The sequence below is a fragment of the Phalacrocorax carbo genome, chromosome 6 (genome assembly GCF_963921805.1).
Source record: "Phalacrocorax carbo chromosome 6, bPhaCar2.1, whole genome shotgun sequence".
NCBI lineage: Eukaryota > Metazoa > Chordata > Aves > Suliformes > Phalacrocoracidae > Phalacrocorax > Phalacrocorax carbo.
In genome coordinates, this window is record NC_087518.1 from 38,456,841 (window position 1) to 38,482,777 (window position 25,937).

Consider the following 25,937-nt stretch of genomic DNA (forward strand, 5'->3'; position numbering starts at 1 on the left):
TGATTAGTATTGCAGACATTTATAGCAATGAACCATTCCTGTGGCTCCAAATGTTAAATTCTGCTCTTAGCATGGGTCTGTCTCTGAAATGCAGGGACTAAACACTCAAACAAATTTAGCTACCTACATCCATCAACTGCAATAACCATTCAAGTTACTGTTCTGCAGGAAATGAGCTTGATACAAATGAAAACTGTTTTCTATTTTGGATTATATCAATAGAGTTTTCGTGCAAGTGAAATATATACTATTTTTCCTCTCAAGCTTCAACTCAACATAGGAGTCAAGCACACATATAATCCAACTGGAACTGATTTTTGTGTACACTAAGATTCTTTTCCCCTGCAAAAGTGTTATTAAAGAGTCTGCAGTGAAAATTAGAATTAGGATCTTTCGCCTTAAAATGCCTTGCTAAATTAGAGTTACAGAAAAAAAATAGATCATGGGCCTTTAATTTTAAATCATAAATACAGAACTGTCATTTAGTATTAAAGTTCATAGCATTTTATACTATTGTAACTATTTTAGCTGAGTTTTTGTCTTACTATGGCTGTAGTCACATTTTAATTAAATTAGATTGGTTGAGGCACAAATTATTTTCTGCCAGAATATAAGATATGCCATTACCTGAATTTATATCAGCTTGGGTAATAGATATTGCACCTATTTACTGAAAAAGTATAAAAGATATTCCTAGAAGCTGGGAACCAGGGGACTTCATTGAAGTCCCAGGTAAATGAACTAAAACACTAAGTAGAGACAATAATAAAAACAATAAACAGGAATATTTTGTTGACAAGAAAAAAATACTCTCAAATTTACTAGTGTCCATTTGTTGTGTCAACATAAGAGTGAATCAAGGAACTGTTTGGTTTATGTTATTTTAAGGTTTTTTTAGTGGTTTTTTTTGGAGTCTCTCAAAAGCAGTTAGTAAAGCATCTATGTATACAAAGGTTTAGATTTAGATTGCTGTCATAGATCAGAGATTGGTAAAGTGGTAGAAAATAAAACAGAAAAATTGGTAAAATTCCAAAGTGGCAAAGAATTAACTGTGGAGTGCCCATAATAAGACCAGTTGTTTAATAGAGTCTGGAAATGAGGGAGAACATTTGCAAATTAAAATTTGCATATGGCACAGAATTTGTTAGGTTAGCCAAGACTAGAGAACTCTTGAGGGACCTATACAATTTAGGCACTTGGGCAGCACAATGGCAGATGGGATTAAATGCTGACAAATACATATTGGAAAGGATAATTGGGTTAAAATATGATTACATCAGCTCCCTTAGCTGTTTAACGGTCTCATTTTTAAACACTTCCTTTGAAGCAGTTGGCAAACACCCATTTGTTTCAGTTAGAGAAGACCCAGATCTGTTGTCTGAAATCTGAGTGCAGTCCTATAGCTTGTTTGGGAAAATTATGCTGATAACAGACTCTGCTGCTGGCTTTTCTTTCAACCAGTTGCAGAGATTTTGTATTTTTTGTTATTTGCTGTGTGCTACCACTATTCTCCTCCTCACCAGTCCCTGCAATATTATTACTGGGTCATATCGCAATGGCCACACTCAACTTTTACTCATACAAACACCTATTGAGTTCAATGGAGTTTTTCATTCAGTGGGAGCTGTGGGATACGTTGTGCCACTGCCATTATATCTGGTGCCAGCTGCTGTGAGCAGCCGTGTTCTGCTGCCCATGGCGTGGCTCGAGCCGGGCTCTCCAGGGCTGTGGGTAACGCCTGTCTGCCCAGCACATACCAACTGATGCACCAAAGGGCCAGATATGTGCAGCTCTGTGTGTGCCACCACTAATCTGCCAGACACACCATATGCTAGTTGTATGGTTTAGGGTAACTTGTGAGCTCACCCAGCAGGAGAAGAAAGCAAGCAGTGTTGTGCTCATTTCAGGTCTTCCCTCATTCAGGTGTTAGTGGTTTAGTTGTCTTTTGAACGCTAATGAAACCCAAACAGGCTTGGCTGTGGGCAATCATTTTGTGTTAATAATTTGGATGTCGTCCCTGGACCACAAACTTTGTTGTTGTTAACAGCTTAGACAAATCACCCAGTTATGAATTCTGATATACTGTGATCTGTGAGGGTGTCAGAATAAGATAGCTGCTGCAATATTTGTTACTCAGAAGGATGGACACTGAACTAACAAATATCCAGGAAAACTTCTCCAAAATAGCCAAACAATTCCTATAAATAAAAGTAATTTCAGGTACACTGCCACCTTCTTGCAGTTCATTTGACTAGGTATTCCCCAGCACAGTGCTGTCTCTCAGCATCACTTAAGTTCTGGGATCATCTGAAGAAATGATTATTCATATTATCTCTTGGTTCCTGAAATTAATCTATTCAGACTGTATAGCTCAGAAAGGTGTCTTCCTACTCATAGGCAAAGTCTCCCTTTTTTTGCCTATTTCACCAATCTATTCCTGGAATTTATATAATCATCTTGCATTTTTTCCCTTAGTTCTTGCAGATCCCTAAAAAATTATTTTATCACTAGATTCATTTTATGTATCAGATTTCCTTCCAACTCAGCACTGCCCCTCCTCCAGTCCCTTGCCAGCTCATAGATGTCCTCTGGAGGGACCATGTCTGCCCGCACCTTCTGCGGCTGAGGATTGCCGCTCCATTGCACTGGAGCAGTGTCCCCACCACCTGCCCCAGAGGGAAGGGCTGGGGTCTCACTCTGGGGACTCTCATTCTTCTGCAGCTGGCTGCAAAACTGTTCCAACACTTGCCTTTGCCTCTTCAGCCCATCCCTAGTCTTCCCTCTCCACTGTAGGCACCAGGCTCACTCAGCCTCTGGCACCTGATCTCTTCTCTTGTTTCTTCAGCAGCTTGGGGAAGGGTTGAGAGTGAGCAGTAGGTACATGGAAGGGAAGAGCAGGCCATTTCTACTCACATGGGGTGGAAGCAGAGGATGGGGCTGAGGAGAGTGGGTATCTCAGACATCCTGTCAGCAGCAGCAATCCCTTATTCCAAGCAAACAGGGGAGGGAGGAGAAGAAGTACAGGGAGGGAAGAAGGAGAGAGGAAGGGCAGTGTCCACCTCCACTGTGCTCCACGGCTCTTTTGTAGCCCCTTCCCACCCAAACCCATCTGATACTTTTCTGCTTCCCTCTAGATCTTCCTGAGATTGCATTCTCCTCTCTACATCCTGGTGTTTGGCTAGCCTTGGAGGTCCTTCCTGCCCTGGAACCACTCTGTCCTTCATTTCTTCTTGAATCCAGCCAACTCCTCCAAGTCTTCTTCCCCTCCAGCCCCCTAAACTCCCTTTGCCAAAAAATTGGACTTTGCCTCCAAGTCCAATTGGCTGAGACGTTCTGAGCCAGCTCTGCACTCCTTGAATCCTTCCCTAGTGAGACGAATAATATCAAACAGATGTCTGAAGGTACTGGGAACTTTGCCCATTCCTGAGGGAAGCCGGGCCCAGGCTTTTACATGAGTAATGTCCTTGGTGTCCAAAACTCAACTTGTCCCAGGCTCTGGCTATCCACCAGAACCATCTTCCTTTTCTCTAATGACCATTTCAAATCTTTCTAACAACATACTTTTTCATCAAGTGGGATAGATGACGGGCTTTACAAAACATTTAATTTGGCCATCAGGTATGTGAATAATTCAGATACTGTAAGGCAGCAGGTAGGCTTGCTAGCGTGTGTGTAAAGTGAGTGTAATGACTATAGGGATATTGGAGGTGCAATGTCGAGACATGCCAAGCCATGCTTTTCACTGAGAAAACGACAATGTTGTATGTGCACTATAACTTAATTGGACTTTTGAAAATAGTATATAAAGTCCCAAGATTATGGTAATATCACTTTGGTTTAGTTTCTATTCAAGTTTTATTCTCTGTTGTTAACCACCTTCTATTTTAAGGATGAAAATGCTAAAATGTTTACAATATTTACAAATTCACCACAGCTCCCTGGTATCTTAACGTTCTTAGTTTGAATTGTGTGTTCATCGCACGGTATTTATTCTTGATTTCTAATTCACTCCATGCAGATTTGCAGTAGGTTTGCCTTAATATAGGGGAACTAGTTCAGCTGAAATAACTGGTTTGAAACTTCGCTCAGATATTTGGGGGTTTAAAGGTGTCTAGAGAAGCTTTTTCTCTCCAGTTTTAATGTTCACATTGTTTTTCCTTTCTGATGCTTGCTCGAATTGGGGGCAACATGCACCAGAAAAAAATATATATTTTAGCCTAATTATTAAAATCATCAGGTAGAGATAAATATGGAAACTTATTAAAATGAAAAATTCAGTCACCTGATTTCTGCGAGGGATGAAAGTGGACCAAACTGCTGGGTCAGAGACACTTTGAAGTTTGGATAATGGAAATAAAGACCAAAATGTAATGAATTTAGTCCATTTCTGGTCTTCAGAAATTTGCTGAAAGAAAAAAGCTTTTGCTATTAAACATAACTTCTGCTGGTGAGTACAAAATTTCTAGATTTATTATTTTTAATCTTTATACCTCATTGTACCAAAAGCAACATAGGACTGAAGCAGAATGTCTGTTCCTATTAAAATGGGGCTTCTATGTACATAAAACTTAAGACTTGTGATGTAAACAGTCCTGAGAGTATCTGCGGATCTTACCCAATCTGTTTTCTGCTTTGATTGCTCTTGCTGCTGGGGTTACTATATCTGAGTAATTACACATTCTTTTTCATTGGCATTTAATGTAATGGTCTGTTTTCTTTAAAAAGCTGCTGTCAACCAAGCTCATACTTATAAAAAATAAAAAATGCTGACCTGACAATACCGTTTATTACAATGGAAACAATTTAAAATACCTCTTTTGGGATCTATCACTCTCTTGTTTGTTTTCTGTATTTCACAAAGCCCAGACTGTGACACTGGAAAACTTTTCTCTTCATCAGCTTTATTTTCTGATTCACATGCCCCTGCATAATAGTGCTGTTAGACTGCTTAGTACTTGTGATGGATGTTTATAGTAAAAGAAATAAAAATACTGTTTTCAGTTTTAATTGATATTTTGTATTTAATCTTAAGTTTTGTAAAATTGCCTCGTGGTTTGGGGGCCACAGACTAAGGGAGAGTGTCCCTTTAACAATGGTGGAAGTTTCACAGACTTCCAACTTGGCTCCCTTACAGTTTATTCTCAATATAAATATACCATCTGGGAATGCTTGATTCAATGTTTCCCACATAATTGCTTTCTCATGTCAATTCTCCATTCTTTTACTGTGTGAAGTAGCCTTCTACTGCTCTATTTTGGGGGACAATGATAGCAGCCACCAGTACATCAGATACTGAATCAGATGAAAATAATGGTAGCAGCATGAAATGTTCATGGTTTGCAGCACTTTGTCAGTAAGATCAGTAGCCTTAGGAGGGGAAGGGACTATGTGTGTGCAGAAAAGTGAAACAAGTATAGTCTTTCAGAAAAGGCATTGGAAAAATGCCAAAAATATAAGTGTGTATATGTGTATGTCTATATACTTGGAATTTCATGTAATTTAAGCTTATGCTTAAAGGTAAGCATGTATTTACATATATTCTTAAACTGATGCTTCTTGAAATTATTTCTCTAACAGGAGTTTTCTGAATTAATTTAAGAAAGGCTGCAGCAAGTTACTAAAAATTAGGAGAAAGGTAGAGGTAGAAATTAGTTTTACTCTGTATTTAGAACTAATATCTCCGAAGACTGAATTTCTTTCTTGCTTTTTCTATGGCTTATTTGTCTCCCATGTGACTAAAAAGTTGATTTTGTCATTGAGGTGGTATAGCACAAGTGCAAGTTCCTGTTCTGTAATCAATAAAGTAACAGATTTTTTGCACAGAAAAAAACAAAAACGTTTTGGTTGATCATGCTGAGACACACAACAACAACAACAAAAAAGGTAATCTTTAACATATTTTAAAAGGACAAATGTCATATTCATCATTTTGGTTATTTATTTCAAATTAGTGGCTAAATTTATTCCCTTAAAAACAACATCTTCTCTTGGACCCTCTGGTAGTTTGTGTCCATACTGAGTGCTCTGCTGACTCTCATCAAACTTTCTAAGAAATGCCCTTCTGGGAAGCCTTAGTCAGCACCCAGATGGAGACTGGGCAAAAGTATCTTCTCTATCCTCTGGAGGCCTCTCAAGAAAAGAATAATAGAAAACTAAGATTGGAATGGACTTTTGGAATTCACCTTGTCCTGCCTCATCCTCAAAGCAGGGACAGTTTCAAAGGTAAGCTGGGGCCTTGTTCAGCCAGATTTTGGAAATTTCTAAGGGTGCAGGCTGTGCTCTCTTTCTGGGCAACCTGCTCCACTGCCTAAATTTTGTCAGCACGAGGACTGTGAAAAATGGATTCCTTCCATCCAATACAAACTTTTGTTGCTGCAAATGGTGATTGTTGCCTGGTGTCCTTTTGCTGTATACCTCTGAGATGCCTCACCTCCTGTGATGGCTCTCCATGGCTACTGGGTTCCCTGTGGTGTGGGGATGAGACCTTCAGCTCGTCTGGCAAAGCCATCCTGTAGTCAGTTTGTGCAGAAGGCTACCAAAACAGCTATCAATCTGTGTGTTTTCCTTTGCATATGATGCCTTAATGACCTGTTCTGTTCTGTCAGAAATGCATGTACTGTAACCTGGTAGCAGAAAGCGAATGAAGCATAACCAACTTTTATTTCATATATGGTATCTATGAGCACACAATCTGATACATAACAAATTCCAGTTTTGAAAGAAAGTACTGTTTAGTATTTAATGATGCCAGTGACATTTACGTTGTGTCTGTTTTTAAAGTAGCCATGTATAATTTAAACAGGTGAGTTTTATTATTCAGTTTCTATGTTAGTGCTAGATGTCATGGCCCTAAACCTATAAACAGCCTGTAAGATGATATTGGGCCCTATCTAAATCAATGGAGTGCTGGACTAGAGCTTAAGACTTCAATTAAAGTAGAAAGTGTGTAATATTAAGTAACTGCATATTAAATCATCAGCAAGGACTTTTCTTATAAATGATATTTTGTAAGTACATAAATCCTGTAGGTCTCTTAGAACATTTTAAAAATTCTTGTACAAAGCCATCTGCATCTTTAGGTACCCAAGAAACTTTAAAAAATCTCTCAAAACTACCATCAAAAACCTTCCACTGACTTTCACATTGGGTAACTTGTTTTTGTTAGAATATACACATACTTTGGTGTTTAGATTTTGCATATTTATCTTTCTTTTGATATGCAATATTTAAATAAATACAGATTTTACATCTAGATGGGCCATGACTTTGAAAAGGTTCTTAAGATATTTGGATAGCTGTCAAAAATTATGTTGACTTATTAATAACTACCACATGGCTTAAATATTTCTTTTGAGTCACATTCACATCATGCTTTTATTCTACCTAATTGTTATTAATCTAAACATTATTCAACATAATAAAGATTAATAAATTCTAGCTCATACTCTGTAGTTTTTCCATTACAATACAACTGTGTGTCATAGAGGAGAAACGTTTCAAATACAGTTTAATAGCTTGCTTTCATAAGAAAGCCCTCAAGTGCTTTAGAGTGCATTGCAGAAATAATAAAATGTGCTACACTCCTCCATGTCCACAGAAATAACCTTCACAGTAAGATTTCTTAATGCAGGTGAAGGGATCCACCACAGAATTGGGACAGATTGCTAGACATTGTAATACGGCGCTAATTTGAGTTTGCCCGGTAGGCCTTCCCTCAGAAAATATACATAGTCCTTTTTTGTATGATGCAGTAGTCAGCTTTGGCAGAGAACATCAGCATGCTATGGCTGTGTCTGGACAGCTGACTTTGAGCACTGGTGTATTTTGAGCAAGGGAATTAAAAGACTCAAGTAAGGAAGGATTCATCAAGCAGTCTGAGAAGTATCATCAACTGGTGGAGCCTCAGCAGAATTTCTGGATACTTAATTTTTCTATTTTATTTTACGTTGTAATAAGACTAATACTTATAACTTTTTTAATTATAGGTCAAAACTTGCTGCAGATGACATAATGATCTCTTCCCTCCACATGCACCTTCCTTTTCCTCCTTTCACTCCTTTCCCACCCAATTTAAAATCAGTGCTATTTGTTCTGTTATGCCAAAGAAAGAGAACTATAATGGCTGCACTATATTAGGCTCATAAGTATGGACCAGGTTGGTGATAATCAAGCCTTTAAGATCTCAGAAATGTCATTGTCTTGGGTTTAAACAAATAAGTTCCATAAAAGTTTTAATTTTGGTTACTGAGTCTAGATGCCTGATTACTGAATATTGCTCAGAGCTTTAAATATCTCCCATCCTCCTGTCTATCTTCAGCAAAATATAGCCCATCAGGAACCACTCAACACGCTTGTGTTTTCATGTGCTGTGAGCATTTCGGTTCATTCCACAGACACTGATTTAGGAAGTCCTGTGATCTGTCCTGCAATGAAGGCATTCACTCTCAGTCCTCTCTCAGTAGGAAAGGTACTTTTCTTTAAAGGTAGCATGTTTGGCTAAGTAGTCATTCATGGTAAAAGTTCAAATGACCTGGAAAATTTAAGATGAAAAATATAGGAAATTGGCCTAAGAAATCCACAGATGATGTGTTGTTTAAATTGCAATATTTTAATCTTCCACCTTTTTGAAACCAATTAATTCATGTATCTAAGAATTTCATTCAAACCTGAATGAATTGGGAAAGATGAAATTGTGATACACATTAATAATAATATTAGTGTTAAATATTAGCACTAAAAATTAGTGCTAAATAACCTAACAACAATTTTTCCTAAAAAGGTTCTTAGTGTTAAAAATAGCATGTCTTATTTTCAAGGCTTTGGTCAGAGACATTAATGCTTCTTTAGCATTTTCTTGAGGCTGTAGCAAGCTATGCAGTGACGGTAGGGTATTTTAGAAGCTCCAGGTGGAGAACCAGGGGCAGAAGGCACTCCACCACAATAACCCTTTTGAACCTCGAGGCAGCCTTCTGACTCTCTCACACAACACAGTGGAAATTTGAGTTTCAAATATCTGTGACTGTACGGGTTTGTTTATTTTGATTTCTGCATTAGTCTTCATTATCTGGCTTAATGAATGTCTTTTTAAGACAAGGATCTCTCCTTCATTCAGGGTGCTTTAGAAACACTCTGTGGGCTTGCAGCTTTTCTTACCAAGGGCAAGAAAGTGAGGCAAGTCACTGTTCCCCAGATGATATCCATGTGAGCTCCACCCTAGCATACTTCAGTCCTTCAGACTTCACAACTTAGGTGAAGTTGTCGCTCCTATGCCCATGGTCAGTGTAACCTCAGCTCATGTCAGCAGCATGGAACACTTCCCTGATGCTCTACTATGGCTCTTTACTCTCTATCTTATCCATCTAACATGTACTGCTGCACTTTAGCATCAGGGTGCGTTAATTCCTGCACTGATAATGGACAGTTGCTTTCCTAGTGAGAGGAAACACTAATAAAATGGACACCTATGTTCTAATATGGGAGAAATTGTATACACAGGTGTCACAGCCTCTCTCTACCTGTCATGCCTGATCAAGCAGTGCATGGCGAGAGCATACTGAAGGCAACAGCCCTTCAGCTGTGATTAATAAGTACTAGAGGCCATAGTGCTATCATGGGCATCCTTGTCTCTTTGAGGGTCTTAACATAGTTCACTCAATGGAAAGGCAAGCGCACTGACCCAAGCTAGCTTTTTCCTACGTCAAAAATATGTGTGTGTATGTGTCTATCACAAGAGTTAAAGAGGGAGTAAAGGCTGGCAGTTGAATTTGGTGCAAACATAGGAAAGTGAAGGATCTACCCTTCTGCCTTTAACTTCAGAGTCCATTTTTTGTTGTCTTTTACCTGATGCTTTACAGAACTGGGCACAGAAGTCAGTTTGTAAGCCAGGTAACAAAGGATTTTATGTAAATTAAGTAGGTTAATTTTCAGAGCGCTTTCCATCTCCAAAGGATGTACAAAGCATGGGGAATTCAGTCTCCCACAATGCCATGAGGGGAGTCTTATTTTTCTTATGTAGTCTTATAAATCAGTATAACCATAAACAAAGAAATTAAACATCAGGAATTATCCCTGACCTAGAAACCTGATCCCTTGCCTTAAATCCTTTGCTTACCCCATAGACCACACCTGTTTCTCTTTGCCTTCCAATAAACACAGGTATAACAATGTATTCACTGCAGCTGCACAACATTTATCACTGCTGATGTTTCCATTACATGGGAGTACATGACTTTTCATTTTATATTTAATTAAATGTTTTATGGTTTTATTATGAGATAATTAATCTGTCAGAAAACAACTAGAGATTGTATATGAAATCTTGGAGACATACCAGCTTTTCTCAAGCACTATTTTTATTATATTTACAGCCTTTAATTTTATAGGTAATAACTATCTTCTCTAACAGTGAATTCATTTGGGACAGAGTTGTGTTATTAGATACACTATTAGCTTTTTTCACCTACTGTTCTCTGTCTTTATTTCTTTCTCACAATTACAATGAGCAGTTTGTCTGTTTAAGCAGCTAGACTAATTATGTTCAGCTGCACATGTGATTGGTTTAATTCTTCCCAAATGGCCCAAAAATCACCAGAAAAATTGTCTGTGCTGGCTCCCCTATTTGTTTAATTATGCTTCAGAAGTGCTACTTTACTTTTAAGTTTTACATCTGGAGAGCAAGTCATTCTCTTCTAGACAATTGTATGATGGCAAGTAATGGCTTTTGTTATCTAGAACCTGAACTAGTGAAAGAGTGAATGAGATTTAATCTCCTGGGTTGCAGGTCCTTCATCTCCTTCAGACACAGATATCACTACTATTCTGCTTTAAGACAATGACCCAAATCAGCAAGTAAAATGAAATTTTGTGTTAAGTTGGGCCAAATTTAGCCCTGAAGTAATCAGGAGAAAAGGTTGTATTATACCTGAACTGACCTTATTACTCTGTCATTAATCTGCTTTGTTATGCCTGAAGAATTGTGGGGGTCTCAGAACTGCTGGTAATCTCCTCTGCCATATGTGTGGTAATATCTGAACACAGCGGGATAAATTAAGAATAGTCCCATCCTTGCTTTATTACTTGTAAATCAGCCCATTAATGTTATCTGAATGCAGTTTGTTAGGATTAACATAGATGATATTTGAATTTCCACAGTGATTACTTCTTAAAAACTCTTTACTAACATTAATTTTGAAACCTAGAAATAAATTAGTACTGAAAGTTAAAAACCCCTTCAAATTCAGCAAAAGGAAGAATAAAGAGTTATCCTATCAGTAGGAAGAAACAACTTGAATCAAGTATATGTAAAATGTCTTTTGCTGTAGTTTATTTGAATCGCAAAAGACAAACTAAAGACAAAGGACTTCTTGGTGAGGCAGCAGAGCTCATAAATCACAGCTCGGTTTGAATTAGTAAATTAATATTATGGGAGGCTTTGCTTTTTTTTTTTTTTTTTTGTAAACACATCTTTTGTGTTTGATTTTACAGTACTCCCTACCATGGTCTGATTTGGCTTGTGTTCTGTACTCCCATTTTCTACCGTGGGGTTTCAGTCAGCTGCATTTGAGAGCTGATTAAATTTTTCTGATCTTTACAGCCTCTTTTTTAGAAAGAAATTTTCTCACTGTGATAAAAGATAATGAGCGAAGACAACCCAGGATGAGCAGTGACTGCCCATGGGCACAGACAGATTAATAAAAATATACCTCCTCTGTAAAAGGTGGCACCTTCTTTTTCTTGTAAAGATAGGCCAAGATGCAATTTATAAACAATATGTCTGTAATGTGATGAAAACTAAATGGAAAAAGCTCTTTGTTACATGATTAGAGCAACTTCATAGCATTAATGTTTTTATTTGTCGAAGTCCTGCCAAAATTCTTGTTTTTATTAAGCATTGCTTATAAAAGTTTCTGAAACTTTTTCACTGTGATTGATTTTGTTACATTAATAAAAAACAGTGCTTTGACATTGTACAGGTTGACTGCTTTCTTTGCCTTTTTAGTTTTGTAATTGTTTACAGGAATATGGTAGAGACTTTGTAGTGATGAGTACATTGTGACAGCCCATTGCTGAGAAGAGAGGAGAGGGTACAAACTGCCTCATCTCAGTAAGCAAGTTGCAGGGGGTACTGCGAGGGGAAGCATCTTGCTGAGAGCCCACACCTCCCTCTCTACATGTACACCCTTTGCAGGGAGGGCAGTGAGTCATCCTTGCTGGTCAAGGGTTTCATGTCCTTCTGCATACTTTGACCTGAAAGCCTCTAGGAAGCCTCAACCAGAGCGTGAGGGCAACCTTAACGCAGCTGCTGTTATAGAATACTTGTAATTACCTACAATTAGTCCTGTCTTGAAGCCCATGTGGACAGTACAGGCATAGTTTGGAAGGTCACTCTATTTTAATAAGCCTTTAGTTTAAATGTAGAAGATGGTTTTAAGCAGTTTGTAACAATCAGTTGTTTTCTACAATAGACTGTGCCAGACTTTTTTTTTTTTTCCACCTGCAGTGATTTTCTTAGAATTCTGATGGGTTAGAAAAAATGTGAAAGTGAAAAACAGCACAGAAATGGGTGGGCCTTTTTGCAGGGTGTCTTGTCTGGTAGAACAGGTCCTGCCATTCCATAGCAAATTTGGCAGCCATTAACAGGCAGGGGGGCATCTTGTTATTAACTCCTGCAGTGCTGCACCATGAGAACAAAAGCTGTGAGAAGCACTGTTTCAAAACAAAGCAAGACTGTACCTTCAGATTTTTTGTTTACTTTTTGTCTTGAAAATAGCAGTCTTCCAGCTGGAAAGCTACCAATGTCATGGCACTTGCAATCAGACCTTATCTGGACATTTGTTTTATGGTTTTTGTAAAGGTGGCAGTTTGAACAGCATTTACAGCATACTCTATCCTGCAGTGATTTTGGAGTGTTTATAACGGAATAAATGCTCAAATAATTAATTATCTTTTGTACCAGTGTATGAATAATTTAGTCACTGGTAACCTCTGAAAGCATTAATCCAGTGTGATCCAGTTTAGCTTGTAATATCTGAAAGCAGCACAGAAAATACAGCAAGTCACACTACAAGAGCTTTGTATTCACATTGGTGTAAGGTAAGATTTATTTTAATGTGCTTGTGGATTCTTAGAACCAGGCATTTGCTACCATATTATCCTATAACATGTCAGAGAAGTAATGCTTCCAAAAGAAAGATGGCGGATTGTCAACTGCTGATGGTGGTAATTTGGGAATGTAGCATTTTTATGGATAGAATTACAAAGGAACAGCATTAACTGCATATGGCAAAGAACACTGTTAGGTATTGACAGCATAGTAAGTTAAATCTTAAACTGAAATTCTTGTGCTCTTACTAAAAACAGGAACATTATGTTTAAAATCACCTATTAGCAAGACCGCTGTTGCGAGTAGGCTCTGGACAGAGGGTTACAACCACTCTTGTTCAGGACAAATTAAAGTACAAATCAAGGTTGGACTAGATGATCCCTGAGGTCCCTTCCAACCTGAGATTCTGTGATTCTGTGAAATTAAAAGTACACAAAAAATGATGATTCAGCTATTAAAGGTTAAGTAGAAAGTGTTATATTTCGCTTACCCTACAGAGGCATCTGCAGTTTGCTTTTCAGTAGGAAAGGCTAGTTTACTCAACTGAAGAGAAGGTTAAGGGAAAAAGGGAAACCTAATAGCAGCCAAACCCTACTTGAAGGGGAATTACAAAGACAACAGACTCAGTCTCTTCATCGTAGTGGCAAGTAGTATAACAAGGGGCAGTCACCACAAGTTGCAGCTTGGGAGGGTTTAGACAGAAGATTGAGTAAAATATCTTCATTAGGAGGGTAGAGCAGCACTGGAGTAGGCTGCCCAGTGGCACCATGCGGTCTGTGTTCCTGGAGGTTTTCAACAGGTGACTACACAAATCCTCAGCTGACTTGATCTAGTGTCACTGTGAGTTCTTTAAAGGGTTATACTGGAATTAAAATGGAATGAAAACAGATTTTAAAAGTAAACCTGAGCACACAAGAATCTTTCAGCACTAGGTATTATGATGAACTACTTCGGGTGTTGACATCTGACAGTCCAAAAAAAATATTGGACACCTACAAATGGCAATTGGAAACTGGTAACAGACCACTGTTAAGTCATGTATCTAGGCATGTGTTTTCCCAGGCAGCTCAGTGTCCCAGCCTCCATCTCATGTTTTTTAGATTCTATTTCATTCCTTTTACAGAAATCACCTTAAAAAAAAAAAAAAAGAAAAGCAGACAACTCCTTTGTACCAAAGAACAAGAGACAAATTCTTTCAGCTGCTCTAAACCAGCATTTTTCAATGGTGTTCTGAAAATATTCCAGCCATACACACTGGTTTTTAAAGGGGGACAATGTCATTGTCAAGATACTGACAAAAATTAATTATTTGAGATGGACTGTCTCCTAACAGAGGTACAGACATGGCAGCTTGGAGAAATGTGGAGCTAATTTGTTAAAAAACATTGAGAGAATAGGTTGCACAGGAAGTGTCATTTCTTGCATAGATGTCATTCTTTTATAAAATTTTTTTAATATTTTTATAGTAATTTTATAAGACAGATTTGGAGTCTGTTTCTTTTACTGTTGGGTTGATGATGATAGCATCTGTTCTTGCGTGTGATTACAATTTTTTGAGACTGACTTGGTGTGTTTTCATACTGCAAGTCAGAGTATCTACAAACCTTAAAATAGATATAGGTACTAATGCTGAGGTGTAGGATTTCTGCAGCTCTCAGAACTGTCACTGCTTGTGGCAGTTGCCAGAGTTGCATCTGCAATTAACTAGTTTTGCATCGTTGCGTTATCCACAGAGCTAAGATTTAGAGCCAATATTTGTAGGCCCACTCTTTTATTCTTCATGTGCTGAATTCTATGTTGTGGTGTTCACGCTTTATAATAACAAGCCCTCGATTTACAAGGTACATTTTGGTCTACACACTGCTGTCATTTATGCACACAAAATAATCTTAAATATTCTCAAATAAACCAGTTCAAATTAACAAAAGAAGCAAAACACAGGAAAACTTCTGAATAATCTGAAGCTGAGGAGTTTTCAGGGTAATTTTTTTTTCCATCCAGCACCTAATCCTCTGTTTTCACCTGGCTTTCCCTCATTGAGCCTAATAAGCAGAATCTGTCTTACTGCTCTCTCCAGAATATAGCTTAATGTATTTTTGTGAGTTCATTTATGTGCTAGCCCCTACTAGGTCAGAGCAGATCCTTCTTAGGCCAGGTTGCTCAGTGCTGTGCCCACTACAGTTGTGCCTGTCTCTAAGGATGGAGATTCTTTAGGCTGTCCCTTCCACTGTTTAACAACCATCATGGTCAAGTGTTTTTTTCCTAACACCTAATGAGCATTCTTCATTTTCAGTTGTGTTCATTGCTGCTTATTCTCTCATCAAGCACCTCTGAGGACAGCCTGGCTCCATCTTTTCTGCACTCTCCCCTTAGTAGCTGCAGATAATGGTAGGGGTCTCCTAAAGCCTTCTCTTCTTAGGGCTGAACAAACCCAGTTCTCTCAGCCTGTCCAGAGAGGGAAATAATCACTTCCCTTCACCTTCTGGCTACACTTTTGCTCATACAGGTCTTATGTGGCTGTCCAACTTCACTGCCAGGATGCACTGATATGTGACAGTCAGCCCTAAGTAATACAAACAAAATCATGGTTGTAAATAATACAGGTTGGTTTTTGAGCTAAGTGCATGCTGAACAAGGAGCCTTTAAGGGAAGTTGAAAATAAATACATTTGAATCCACATGACAAAGTACTTTTTAGTTCTGCAAGTAACATAAATTTGCAAAGGTTTTCTGGACAGTGTTTCTGAGGGGAAGGACGCAAAGATTGTTCAGGAAACAACCAATGTCTTGCTGAAGGTTGGAGGTAAGATATCTTTTCCCAATTCCCTTGCATAAGAATAGGCTGAGGATCAGTGCCAATGCCCTAAATGAAATCCTATCTGAAGCATGATGTGTACCAAAATATCCATATTAAAGATGGTGAGAAGAAAAAAATCCAAAAACTGTTTTGGTCATCACAGTTTGGTTCCATGAAACAGGCTCATCACTTGCAAAGTAGTAAGCCTTGTAAACGGTGCTGTATTCACTTCCTGACCAAATGACAAATGTAACAGTAAAGCATCTTACCTCTTTTTAGCTTTCCATTCTTATCCCAATAGAATTCCACACCTGGAACTCGGCAGACAAATATCAATTATTCTGCTTGCCCTCTGTCACGATCCACTGTTGGGTTGCACAATTTGGCAGAAGTTGAGCCCCCTTGCTTTCTAACCAGCCTCAGATAGTTCTGGGTGGCTAGGGGCTGCTGGGCTTAACTTCTGAGTGATGTTCAATTGGATGTGTTATCGTGACCAGGTTTGTTGTATTCTCGGGAACAGAATTAAGACTCAAAATGGAGTCAAGTGCCAAGTCACTTTATTTGGCCGCCAACAAGTACACAAAAGAAAAGGAGAGAAAGAGGAAAAAAAAAGGAAAAAGAGAGACAGAGAGTTACAATAGCTACCACCAAGGATCTGCGGCGTCCCATCAGTCCGATGTATCTTCAGTCTGGTGGGGGAACGTTCCAACTGGTCTCTGCTGATTCCGCCTTTTATAGCATTGTCCCGTTGCATAGTCAATGAGCCGGTCTGCATGGCCACATCTCCCACTCGGCAGTGGGGCATATGCGCAGTATCATCACTAGAGGGTGCTCGATGGTTCCAGGGGGTCCAAGCCCCCCTCCCGTATGTTGTAAAATGACCCTGGGGCCAGGTGCATGTGCAGAGGACTGGGCCTATGTGCTCCGAGACAACAAGATATAGATATATATGTTCCTGCTGGGTAGAACTTCCTCAGTTGCTGTCGTGGTGAAGTCTTGATAGTCAAGCCATTCTGCCAACAACGTTGAGACAAGTTTCTAGTCCCTTACACCCTCTTATACCACCATTTAAATCACTGATGTCTTGGACCAGAAGCTTTTATGCAGGTTGTTCATATGAACACAAGAAGAGTAATTTAAGTAGCTAAATGTAAGGTACCGTGCCCAACCTCCAGCTGCCACTCCACCTGAGCACGGGTCAGCTGTAAGTTCTGGTCATATCTGCCGGTCTTTTGCAGAAGCCTTAGGTGAGTAACAATTCTAGGTTGAGAGTATATTTGTCTTCAACTCTCAAAATGTTAGCTTACAAAAAGTTCAAACTGGAAGTATTTCAGCATGTCCAGTCTAAAATGCAAGGCACAAATAATAAACAAAGAAAATTAAAAAGCCACTTTGTATAAATCATACTATAAAAATAAAGTCAATAATTTGAGTAAGTGAACTGCCTAATACAAGTATCAAGGACTGTAAAAAGAAAAGTAAGCGAATGAAAGCTTTCTGATATTTGGGTTATTCTGCCTAAAATTCCCAATGCAATAAAGGGTACTGTCTTCTATATATTATAGAACACATACCCATGTTCTTATGCATGGTCAAGAAAACTACTTCTACAATATTTATACATCAACTTGCAATATATTATGTATTCTACGTTCTCCCATTAGAAGGGATCCAAAGTGGTTAAAAGAAACTTGCATCTCTGGCTTATGAGTTGACCTAAGTCTACATGAATTTTTATACAATTACATGCCAAAGTTTTCAACTCAAGGCTCACCAACCTCCTACTGAAAAAGCTACTGAAAATGTGAAAAAAAAACAACACACAAAAAAAATCACACAAAAAAAACAACAAACCATGATAACGATGCACTATTTTGATTTTCGACTGAACATCTTCTGATGAGGTGAAAATATATATTCTATTCACTTGTCCTCTATTATCCATACACTGAGATTCTTTTAATGAGCAGTTTTCTTTCTGCAGTAGAATAGCATGAATAAAGTTAAGATGCATGTCTAGGAGGTGCCTTTAGCTGTCAAGTAGCAAAACTGGGGTATTGATGATTGAAAAGCCTTTTCTCAATACATAATTTTTAATTTAGGTGGTTTGGTTTTTTTTTTAATAGGATACTGGTTTTCTGTACTGAATATTTGGAACAAATTCATTGTCGCTTTGATTTAGAAGAAAGATTACAAAAAGTTCCAACAGTTTGTAAAAAGAAAAGAATCTGTATTCTGAGTTGCATACTCATTGTTTTCAAAAACTTAGTAGGATTTTAACTGTCTAATGGATTTAAAAATGGATATCTCTTAGATAAAGTGTTTTTTTTATTTCCGTAAGGAGTATTCAAGTAAAGGGTCAAATGAGAGTGCTTTTGTATAATATACAGATACTTCAGTTTTGGAGTCTGTGACAAGGTTGGTAACATCATTTGCTGTGTGCTGCCTGCCATGTGTTTTCTAGTGCATCGGAACTATTTTAGTAATTAGAACATAATTTATTCTGTAACAAATGCCTGAAATCTATTTTTGATGTCCCTTAGAGAACTTATTTCTAAATTATCAAAGCTACAAAACCATTTTAGTTATAGGTCCATTAACTTCATTGTAAATTTCTCCATTACTCCATCATGCCTTTATAAAGATTATAGTAAACCTGATTTTTGGTTAAACGTGTTTATATATATTCTGCGAATCAACCAAAACATTGATCTTTGTCAGTATTCATCAATGCTATTCAGCTGAGAAGCCTAATGTTCTGGTATCTTCTTTTAGTGGTATTTTTTGGGGGGTATAATTTGGAATTACAGAAAGAAAAATCCTCCATACAGGAGAAGAAAAACTTGAAAAGTCTGGAAAATGCTGTAAGTAACAGTACAGATATGGATATATTTATATGAAGATTATAATGACAGCAGTCCATCTAGTCATCTTAAATATCTGTGAGCCATGTTTTCACGGGGGTTTATTGGAAGGGGAAAATTAGACATTTCTTAGCTGCTTTATAAGACTTTTCACATAATTCAGTGAAGCTGAATTGTGGCATTTCTTTCACCTAAAGACTTATTGGCATCAATCTTGTATCAATCTTGTCTATCTAAAAAAAATATGGATTGGCAGTTGATTGCAAAAAGCAACACAGGGGCGGCAAATCAGCTCTAAGACGCTGATTTGGGCTGAGGTAAGAAGTGTACTTTCTTATTTGGACTTTCTATGATATGGTGCAGTGCTTTGTTAAATTAGATGGCTAAAGGAAAATTAACAGAGTGATTTTGTGTTGTGTTGTACAATTGATAATCTTCAGAGTCTGGGAGAAGGTACTTGTTCTAATATTTACTAAAATGTGATAGTTAAATTTCACAGAACAAATCTAAAAATAACTGTAACAACTTGAAGTGTGTATGACAATTTCTTTGTAAATTATAATTGATACATAATAGATTTCCACAAATAATTTTGCATACATTTCAGGCAAAGGTTTCAAACTGCTTTACATATGCACACAAATACTGCTACAATGGGGAAACTCAAAGAAAAGTGACTGAAGGCCAGTTCTAAAGATATGAAGTAGTTCCTACTCTTTCAAACCTCTCAGTTCTTAAACCAGAAATGAAACACAGGTCTCCTAAATCTCTTCTCTGATCTTCTACCGTGGGAATACATTGTCTCCCTTGAGACAGAAAGCCACAGAGGACATGAATTATTACACTGAAGAGTTTGTGAGTCGAAATGCCATTTGTTAGTCTTTCAAAGAAGCCACATCATTTTTCAGGAGAGAGGTTTATAAACAAATTCATTTCATGATCACAGGCTAGACGTCATTTTGAATATTTAATTTAGACTAAAAGGACGACCTCCCATTACATACCAAATTTATTAATTTTAGAAAGTAAATGTAATATATGTCTTAACCCACTAAGAAGATATGAGCTCTTTTCATCCAAGACACATCCCTCCTATAAAAAATGAATAAGTACTACTTAGTTTTAATCCAGTCCTTGTCCTTTGCAAAGCTGAGTGAAAACATAATTTTGTAGTGTGTCTTAAAGGTCAATGGATTGAGGGGGCTGTTTTTTCTGTTTTGAGTTATTAAATACAACACAAAATGCTAATATAATGTTTTTTCTTTTAATGGGTAGAATATATATTTAAAAGAAAAATAAAACTACAGAAATACAGGCACACATATTCACACATCTAACAGCAAAATTGATCCAATTTTCTAAATGTGTGTGTATTTCAGAGCTCAGACCTTGAAGGTTTTGAACACCCTGCATTCCCTTACCACAGTGGGAAGGTAGGGAACCATCATCTCGCAAGATGCAGGATTAGATATTGCAATAACCTCCCAACTCCTCAATATTTACAACCTAATATTTCACCACCCTCCCAAGTCCATAGCCTTCTCTAGCATACAGGGAGACAGATGGTTCATAAGATTACAAGCTATGGAGATTTGGTGCTACAGACAGGTCCCCTGGTATTCTAAGAAAATTAACAATTTATTTAAACAGCTCTGTCAGATGCAATCCTCTTTGCCTCATTTTGTCTCCTGCTGGCTCTGCCTCATGTAGGATTGCCTGCACATAGGTTCACTGGTTACAGATTAATGATGAAGGAAAGAAAAGAAACATAGTCATGAGCTATATGACCTGTGGGTGCACTGGACAAGCATGTGAGCATGACTGGAATAACAGACAAAAAAATCACACTTATTTTGTACTACATGAAAGAACTCTCTCTTTTGTGGCACCTGAAGCAGACTTTCTTGTTGAGCAGCTCTAAAATACGTAAAAGGATTACCTGTATCACAGTAGTCCCAGTGAACATCAGACTTTGGATAAGGAGGGCACCAGTCTGACTCTGCACCCGGCAAAATTGTACCTGCTGCTGCTGCCTGCTGATCTGTCCTTCGTGGACAACAGAGCTGCTCGCTGACTGGTGGAAAGTGAGTACCCAGGAGCAGGCACACAATCAGTAGGTGGTTTTTTCGCATAGAAAAATCTTACACTTCACCAATTATTGCAGCACTGTGCAGTGTTATGAGCTGGCCAGTGAAAAGAGGTAGGCAAGTTAAGGATCTGGTTGTTGCAGAAACTGCAGCTGTGTAATGATGAGGGCCCACTTAGAGGACGGAGTGATGAGCCACATGGCTTGGTGTCACAGATGGGGAACACATTCTCCCTTTCTACTTCTTTGTCACTGCTGGGATGCAGAGATCTTACTCTGGCCACTTTATCAGGGGGAAGGATAATCATTTGCTGCTTTGCCATTTAAATATAACGCCAGAGGTAAATAAGCATGCGTGCCAACCAAAGCTCTTAAATTCCGTACGTGATAGTTCATTCAGCTGGAAGGCAGACACTTAACTGCAGAGTCTGCTTCCCACCTTGAGGCATGCTGAGAAAGCAGAGTTGCACCCAAGGGTCTCACCCAAGTAAAAGCCTCAGGGTTCGTACTGCAGCGTTTGGCTTTGGCTTAAAGAAAAGCAACAAAATAACGAGGCAGAGACAAGCTCACTTGCTGAACTCTCTTGGTTCTCTGCATTTCTGAGGAATGCAGATTGGTGGTTCAGCAACAAGGATGCAGCAGCACACTGGAAATGAGAGGCTGCAGCCAGCCACTTTCCAAGTCCTGAGCAAAGGGGAGCAGGCGCCTCATAAGAGCGTGCAGTAAAGTCAGCTCTGTAGAAAAATGGAAACTGGGACATGTGATTTTCCAGATCTGCTTATTATGGAAGTTCTCTCTGAAAATAGCACTGTTCCTCTTTTACTTAGCAGAATAAGTATAGTTTCAGTAACCCTCATCTGTCATGCATTTTAACATAGCTTTTCTGAGTGAAAGTCGCTATAATTGTACATGCTATACAATTTACCAACAGTGTATTGTATTTGCTTATCACTGGAAATACTACACCTAAGACACAATAGGACTGCATTTGCCTTTTTCACAAATGAATTACAAGGGGTGTATAAGTATCCTGTGATCTTCCCATACACTGTCCTTTTCCACTCCATCACTTCAGGTTGAAATGTTCTTGGTTAACAGCATCATTATTCCTTTGAATTTTCTACTATTGAAGTTCCTATCACTTTTTTCCATTATCACCTATAATTTACTCCATGATATTTGGAGTATCTCCTATATTTTACAGTTCATCCCTCTTCGGTGCCATCATTAAATTTCATTAACATACTCCTCTCTTTTCTATGACAACCATTACTGGAAACATGAAACAGCATCTGTACTTACACTATTCCTTGGGGAAACTCAGCTCTAGGGGTTCTCCAGTCCAGCAGTTGTTTTCTGCGTAACACAATGGTGTCTCTCTCCACCAGTCCCATCGCCATTTGTAGGCCTCTCCTCAGCTGAACTAATGATTTCGTATGTGGCACCACCCTCAAATGCCTTATTCAGAAGCATCTAATCTTTCATAATTCCTTTGCCAAGCAAATCAGTTCTGCCAGGTAGTTTGATCTGGCATAAGAGTTCTGTACAAAAACAATGAAGCTTTTTATCCTGTTTCCTACTTTTTTCTGTGTTTTCATACTTCTATGCATTTACATAAGTTTAGTCCATGTTTCATCCTTTTTCTCAAATGCTTAGTGATACCACCTTAACCTTCCCTGTTGTATTTGTATACAGTTGAAAATCCTTCAGCAATATTCTTCCTTTGCAATGCGAGCTAAACTCAGCTTTTGTCAATTCTCTGTTTGCTCCTACATTTCCCAGCCTTTAAGAAGTACCTTTATTTTTGCTGATTACTGTTTTTTTCTAATTCTTGTAGTTCTTGTTAGTTTTAGTCTTACTTCTTCTCCCTTCTAATGTCTTCTCAGGAACAGTTTTTCACCCAGCGAGGTCTGGAGCCTTTTCTTATCAGATTCTTTTTTCTTCATTTGGGAAACAGGGTCCAAATAGTTTTCTCAACATTGACAAGAATAAATTTAAGCTTCTGCTTAGGGCCATCTCCAGCCTCCCTCTTCTTCCCTGCTATGGTTATAAAGACACACACTGTCCTATGGAAAAGAGATATGTCTTTACCCTCTAACTGGCTTACAGAAGGCAAAGGCAGTCTTCTGCAAATGTATACACATATCCTTTCTCTTGTGGTTTTCCATATGCTGTTTGGAAAAACTCATTCAAAGAAAACTGAACTTCCCACAACTTTTCCTTTTTTCAGTCCATGATATACTGAGAGTTCTTCTGTTTCTTCTGCCTGTAGTAGAAAACTGCCACATTCTTATGCTTCAGATATTAGTAGCTGCCATAATAAAAGTTATTTAGGATGAAGTAAAAGAAAATTGTCAGCAATTCTATTAATCTAAGAGCCAAAAGCATAAATTATTTTATATTACTGCTTTCTCAGTAATTGCCCAATATACTGCTATATTAAAGCAAGTAATTTATCATGGTAAATATTGCAGTTCTTAGTGGCCTTATATCATGTTCAGTCCTTTGTACTTTTACAAAGGAGGTTTAGCTGGAGTTGTCCACAAACTCACAGTTGTCCACCCACTTTTCTCATCGGTGAATTACTAGATCAGCTTCAAGGCTACAGAGAGTCAGACATAGAGTCTCATTTTAGGCCCACACAAAAAAAAATCCCAACAGTATGAGTCAATGCACTATTTTAATTTAAACAAAACAAAACAAAAGTGAAAATCATTCCAGGGCAGCAACATGTCCTAAACTGAACTGTTTAAAACCAAGGTGCAACGAAGCCTCAGAAGACCAGGTGTGGAGGAAGAGAGATTACATCAAGCTATATCTTGAACCTTTTCTGACAAACACAAGAGGTTGTAGAAGATATTTGGCTACAGCACCAATAAATCTTGCATCGAAGCATAAGCTTTCTGGACTTAATTTTCATTTAACAGGGACATCTCCTTTCCATGAGTGAGCATTAATGTGTGTATAAGTCTTACACTCTCTTAAATATCTCTTTCAAATAAGTGGCATTGAAAGGTCTTAGTAAAACCAAGAATTTTGCCTTTGAGGTTTCTCTCCACCCCAAAACCTAGGAAAACAAAGGGTTTCATGACTCTATTACACAGTATAAAGAATTTCTCATTTTAATTTATAAGATGTCCTGCTTTCTCTTAGTTTCTCAGACAGCTCTCAGTAGTCTCTGCAATATGATTCAGCTGTTCACTGTGACAGCCACCTTCCCGTATAAAAATATTTCCAAATACAAAGTCTTAGATATAATTTCTAACAGAAAAACGTCTAAAAATCCATAAATCAAGACCAGAAAAGTAAAAATACAGTCACTGTCACAGAATATCCCCCTTTTCTCTCCCCCATCTATGTCTAAGAAGGAAAATACAGGTAAGTCAGTGCAGTAGCTAATCACATTGGAGTAAAATCTGTTGAAAATGCAAGTATTTATCTGTCTTCCAAAGGCCATCACCTTGTAAGCAGGGAGGGATCAATAACTATCAATGTTCAGGTGAAACAATAACTTCTCCAAAAAAGATCACTGAATATACAAAGATTATATGATATAAGTAGATCTTACACATTTCCTGCAGAAAAATGTTCTGGATGTAGGAAAATGTCCAGAATAAAATTGATAATTTGTTTGGTTAGATAATAAGAAAATGACCCACTGGAGGGGACAAGGGAACCCCTTTGCCCCAGTGTTTTTTGTTCTCCAGGCTACCATTTGTTAAAAGCTGTCTAGTGCTATAGGCTCCAAAACTTTAGCACAAGAACGATGGAGAGGAGATTGAATTATTCTTGTTCAGAAAAAGGCAAAAAGCACATGGGGAGGATATGCCTCTTTGTTAATCCAAGCCTGTCTGTCTCTCCCCTCTGCTGTCTTTGCCTTCCGTCTTATATTGATAGAGCAGCTAAATGTGAGTGATTAGCGTTCTAATCTCTGAAGCACCTGCATACAGCTAAAGATTTTCTAGCCTACCCACAGGATTAGAAGGCCTAGTGCTGAAGTTAATGGAATTGGGTATTAAAATCACAGAGGGAGTTTTGAAAATCAGAAGAAGGGTGATGAGCACCTGCCCAAGGCCTGTTTTAGCTTCAGGAAAAGAGTTCCTTAGACGACAGCCAGCAAGTGCAGTCCTGAAAATCCTGCAACCCGGTCATAGGCTGGATATCACTTAGTGGTGGCCTACTTGGGATGGTTTAGTTTTAATTCTTATTACAAATGTCACTAATAAACTTTACTTTCTGAAGTTTAATAAATTATTCTGAGAGGAAAAAATCAAAGCATATCTTTCTTTTATACACAGCAAGAATGTACAGATTTGAGTTGCCTAATGACACCGACATTTTTTAGTAAATGTATAGCAAGAGGTGGATAAGAATGAAATCTGAAAAGCATGAATGTTTTTGTTCAAGCTTGTAGGTAGTGAAGAGAAAAAGTGAAGTTGGGAGCATAATTCTGCCATAGAGATATGCAGTTCCACTGAGATTGTTAATGACTGCAAAGCTGAGAGAAATCTAATTGGTGACCTGGAATAGAAGGTCAGACAAGGTCAAATCAATAGGAATTCCTGAATGCACAGGCAACCAGAGAAAATGTGATTCCTCTTTCTGCCATGCAATGTAAAGGAATTGAATGAAGAGTAATTTTGAACTCCCTCTATGGTATGTCATGGTGTGTTGTATGCCTAGCAAGGCCAGTGCAGTAATACTCTGCATGGTCCTTACACAAATGGTGAGTTGTGGAAGAAGGAAAACAATTTAATAGTACATAAATGTGAGAAGATATCCAGTAGCCCTTCAAGGGAAATCACCATGACACTAATCTGAAGTTTACTTGGAGATGCCATAATAACTCTGTGGCATTCCATGAGAAAAAGACAAACTTTTTTTCACATTAGAGGAAGCTTTGTAATATCTAAATTTTATATTCCTGTAATATTCACCCATAAACTATAAATAGTGTATAAAAATACAAAAAGCTGATATGCACACTTGGCACTCAGTATGTCTGGGGCCAATAAGTTGGGATGCTCAGAATCTGTTCATAGATATTTTGCCTTTCCTGAAGTCTAAAATTTGAGGGCCTAAGTTATAA